This window comes from Suncus etruscus, chromosome 3 (genome assembly GCF_024139225.1).
Source record: "Suncus etruscus isolate mSunEtr1 chromosome 3, mSunEtr1.pri.cur, whole genome shotgun sequence".
Taxonomy (NCBI): domain Eukaryota; kingdom Metazoa; phylum Chordata; class Mammalia; order Eulipotyphla; family Soricidae; genus Suncus; species Suncus etruscus.
Window position 1 is genome coordinate 46,870,154 of NC_064850.1, and position 5,288 is coordinate 46,875,441.

At 48.1% G+C, this 5,288-nt stretch overlaps 1 protein-coding gene across 1 annotated transcript in view; it reads left to right on the forward strand.

Annotated features, from left to right (window-relative positions):
- The window catches only part of PROX1 (prospero homeobox 1), a 612,185-nt gene that overhangs the window by 280,364 nt on the left and 326,533 nt on the right, over positions 1 to 5,288 (forward strand). The gene's annotated exons all lie outside the window — the stretch shown is intronic.

Below are 5,288 nucleotides of genomic sequence, written 5' to 3' on the forward strand. Positions count from 1 at the left end.
TTAGAAAAAGAGAGTAAGTCAGGGTGATGTCACCTTTCCAGCAGACTCTTGCCTTGCTTTTGAGAGGCCCTGGGTTCAATCCCTATAGCACTGAAGAGGACGGGGGATTCTGAGACAGAACCAGAAAATTAAAGAGAGAAGGAAAAGATGGAGGGATTCAGTGTAGCAGACTTCAGGGGTGGGGGGTGGGGTGAGGTGGGGCTGGGAAACCTGTGATTTTTCCAGACTAAGGATTAGGAACCACCTAGTGGTGTGATGAGGAATAGCTTTATTTTTTATTCTCCAAAACTGTTAAGGGTTTACTTACTCCTGCCACTGTGCTCAAGGTTCACTCTTGGCAAGGGTCAGAGAGGACCATATAGGGTGCGGAGGATCAAACCTGAGTTGACCATGTTAAAGTGCTCTACCTTGCCTCTGTACTATCTATATGGTCCCAAGGAATACCCTTTTTTATTTTAGTAATGATTCTTTTCCTTAAGCTTTTGCTTTTATTTATTTTGTGCAGTCAACATGATTTCAATCACACTAATATGTTAAGCATTCGATATTTTTACCTCAAGCCTTACTTTTTTTATTTAGCAAGATAAAATTCCCATAATAAGAACTAACAAGTGTTGGTGCAAGTGTGGAGGGAGGGGAACCGTAGAGCTCTGGGGTATGTGTGTGTGTGGGGTAAGTGGGTGGGGTGGAAACTGGTATCATTAAGATTTAAAGAAGTGTGGAGAGGCCCCAACATAGAATCCAATTATCCCACCTTTAGGAATTTGCCCAGAGATGCAAAATGTGGAGTTGAAGGGCTGTCTGACTGTCATGCTTACTGCAGCTTTCTGCTACTAGTCAAGGATTGGAAATGACCCAAATGCCTAGGGAAAAAGGAGCAGAGAAAACTGGTGTTTACATGCACTATCTTTAATACACGCATATACACCTGCATATATGCCTGCCAGCTCTAACACTCCCCCCAAGCTCCCCCCCCCACATCTGCAGGAATAACACATAGGTATGGGAGAACTCCACCCCAAAGTGAAGTATAAAGAAAATTATATGACAAATCTAAGAAAATGATACTTGTGGGGCCGGAGAGATAGCACAGCGGTGTTTGCCTTGCAAGCAGCCGATCCAGGACCTAAGGTGGTTCCCCGTGCCTGCCAGGAGCTATTTCTGAGCAGATAACTAGGAGTAACCCCTGAACACCGCCGGGTGTGGCTCAAAAACCAAAAAAAAAAAAAAAAAACCAAAAAAAAAAACCCAAAATACTTTTAAGAGGAGGTTGAGTGCAGGGAGGTTCAGTGAAGAAAGCAGTACTGAAAGACAGGCAGCTTTTTTTTGTGACTGCTAAGGGTCAAACAAGCTTTCAGAAAACAGTCTGATGAAAGCTCAAGAGCGGAATCTATCAAGGAAGACACACGTAAGAGGCCACTGCATTATCTGTACTTCCACTCCTGCCAGAAACCTATTTATTTTAGTTGCATAGAAAAATAAAACAGGGGCTGGAGAGATAGCAGAGAGTAGGGCATTTGTCTTGCATGCTGTCAATTCCAGTTTGATCCCTGGAATTCCATAGGGTTCCCGGGGCACCATCAGGATTGATTCCTGAGTGTAGAGGCAGGAGTAACCCGAGGACCACGGGGTGTGGCCCAAAACATTAAAAAATTAAAAAAAGGGGGCCGGGCGGTGGCGCTGGAGGTAAGGTGCCTGCCTTGCCTGCGCTAGCCTAGGACGGACCGCGGTTCGATCCCCTGGCATCCCATATGGTCCCCCAAGAAGCCAGGAGCAACTTCTGAGCGCATAGCCAGGAGTAACCCCTGAGCGTCACAGGGTGTGGCCCCAAAAAACCAAAAAAAATATAAAATAATAAAATAAAATAAAAAAAAAAAAAAACAAACCCCAAAAAACAAAAGCCCACACCAAGAAAGGAGCTCTTACAGCCAGTGTGGAAGATTCTTGCCACTCTATTTTCTCTGGTCTCAAATCCCGAGGTTCAGAATCGCAGGATGAAATAAATGCCTGCACTTATTTCAGGACAGTGCCTGGAAGTGAACATTTGAACCTGAAAGGATTTTTCTTTTTTTTTCTTTGTCTCCTCCATCAAGAACTCAGAATGGCCCGTCATTGAAACGCTGGTCAACATAGTTATCCCTTAGTCAACAGCATCCTAAATGACCATTGTCGTCAGGCAGCAGGCGTGCATGGGTCCCCGAGGCCCACGGGTCCCAGTAGCAGCGGCAGAGAGAACGCGCCCTCCTAATCAGCTAGCTGAGTTTGGAAATGCACGCACAGGCAGGGAAGCCATTATCAGCGCCTAGACGCGCCGGCCAGGTGCAGGCTTAAGTTTTTAAATCGAGTCGAAGTGACCAATCAGAAGCGGCATCCCGACGGCTCGACGCTGATTGGCCGCTAGTCCACGAAGGCAGCCAATAGGCGTGGTGGCGGCGGCGGCGGCCGTGACCCGGAAGCGGAACGGCGGAAACGGAAGTCCGTGGCGGGCAGTTTGAAATCGCAAACTGCGCTCAGGCTCGGCGGCTACATCCGGCCCCTGGTGAGCATCTTCGCTTTGGGACCTGGGCGGGGCGGTGGGACTTACCTGCAGTGCTGGTCCCGGCTCGGTTCCACTCGCGGGCTCTGCGGGAGGTTTGCCAGCTGTCTTTGTAGACCTATGGGCAGGTAGGTATCTTTGTACACCGGTAACAGGTCTGGGTGCCGGGCTCCGAGCATCTTATGGGGGCTCCGATGCTCCAACCCCGCACAGTGGGCAGGGCCCCACGGTGCTCTAAGTGGTGGGGCTGGCCACACTGGGCACCCCAGGGCGCCCTCTGGCAATTTTTAGGGTGACGATTCATTCATGCAGGGAAAAATATGCCCGCAAGTATTTCATTTAGTACAACCGATTATTTTTTGAAAAGCATCATGTTGTATGGTTTCCACTCTGCCAGCCAGGGGTTTATCTTCAGCCCCGCCCCTCGCCATAATTTACACACACACACACACACACACCTTTTTTTTTTTTTAGGGATTTGTCTTCAGCCCTGCCCCTCGCCATAACTTACACACACACACACACACACACACACACACACACACACACACCTTTTTTTTAGGGATTTGTCTTCAGCCCTGCCCCTTGCCATAACTTACACACACACACACACACACACCTTTTCCAGGGGTTTGTATTACACACACACATTTTCCAGGGGTTTGTATTACACACACACACACACACACACACACACACACACACACACACACCTTTTCATTGCTTATTGACATCTTTACATTTGAGTCTTCCATGCTTTCCTTTTTCTGGCCCAGGCAGGAAGGAGATGGCTTCTGGCCACTTCAGTGCTCGGGCTCAGAGAAAGAAACAGAAAAACATTTATTTCTGCCTTTGCAAATCTTTCTGTCTGTGTCCCCCTCATCGCGGGCATCTTTTTGAACCTTTGCTTTCTGTATTTCTGTGGGCTGTGCTGTGGCCTGCAGATGGTTTTGCTCCACGAGAGTTGATACATTTGTCTCTGAAGGTCTGAGGTTCCCCCACACTCCACAAGGGCCAGGCTAAACCCTAGGGACTGGTGGGAGCCACTGACTCCGCCATGTAAAGTTCTCTTTGTTAGATGTGGAAAACTGTGTGTCAAATCGGTCCCAAGGATTGGTTCCGGACACCTTTGCTTTACTCTCCTTGATTCAAACCTGTTGATTGCTGTTAGCAAAGTCGTTGGCTACTTCTTAAATTATTCTGATGGAAAATGCTGTTGATAATGTGGGTTTGAACAAAACTCTAAAACAGTTGCCATCTTCATTCCCTAAGAAGTGAGTTCTAGGGCTGAAGTGATATGATAGCATGGCGGGGTGGACTTTGCCTTGCACGCAGCCAACATGGGTTCTATCCCCAGTATCCCATAGAGTCCTCCAAGTCCACTAGGATCTATCCTTGACTACAGAGCCTGGAGTAGTCACTGAGTGCTGATGGGTGTGGCCCCAAAACAAAAACCAACTAAACAAAAAAGTGAATTTTCACCTTGCTGTTGACACTGCTTTTTGCCCTGCTTTTATTTTATTGGTTTTCGGGCCACTCCAGTGACGCTCAGGGGTTACCCCTGGCTATGAGTTCAGAAATCACTCCCAGCTAGAGGGACCAAAAGGGATGCCGATCGAATCAGGTCCATTCTGGATCTGCCGTGTGCAAGGCAAATATCCTACTGCTGCGCTATTGTGCCATTCCAGGTTTTAAAAGGAGGCATGGATCACTGTTTCTTCCTGAAGCTGAGTTCCTATTTGGAGTCTTGGACATTCCTGCCTCCCAGTAAAGAAAAGACTTCTCTTTTGTCTGGGCCATGGGCTGGAGTGCTTGCAAGATCAAATAAGACCCATCTAGAGAGCAGAGGATGCTCGTGAAGCAGCCCCCAACACCAAAGCTTTAGGGAGACCTTGCCTTTGATGCCTCCTTTACATATGGGGACACTGAGGCACAGACTGGTCATGGTCACACCCAGTGATGTTCTGGATTTAGGGGTTATTCTGGCAGCGTTGGGGGGGGGGGCTATGCTGTGTTGGGGATGGAACCTGGGCCACCTGTGTAAGTTCAGAGCTAGTGATTCCGCCCTTGGATTCGTTCCTCAGGCCTCTAGGTCACATTCCTTGTGTGTCTCCTCTAAGATATAAATCCTTGCAACCCCTGCCTGGAACATAGCCTCTATTGCTCTGGAGAATGATGCACAGGAAAAAAGAAGGGGTAGTAGGGCATTTGCCATTCATCATGCTGTTAGTTTCTGAGACCCCACTTTACAGTGCACTAAATGTTTGTAGAATGGAAGCAAACCACATAGCAGAAAGTTTGTAGCTATGGAAGAGACAGAAGTAAGGACAAGAAAAGGCAGAAACCTAGGTGGGGCCAGGCTGTCTACACTGAGAGCTTGACTGTAGGGCCATTGGAGCAAGGATGGTATCAAGAGGACTTGGAGCCCAAGCAGGTCCCTTTAGAAGAGGGTTTTATTAGGCTGATGATCAGAAGAGCATGGGCTGGGGCCTCTCAGCCACATTCTACAGAGACAATATTTTTGAATATGATGACAGTTTTGGGACCTGCAGCTTTTGTTGCTCAGAGAATCTGGGGTTCAAGGAGGAGGACGAGGAGGAGTAAGAACAGATGTTCTCCTCCTGCCTTATATTGAAGATGTGCTCTGCAGAGCTGGGGGCACAGACACGACAGCCTTGAGTCTAGGTGTTTTTGGTCTTGCCAATGGTCGACTTCTGCCTTTCAGAATTGTCTGAGCCCAGAAGCCAGCACA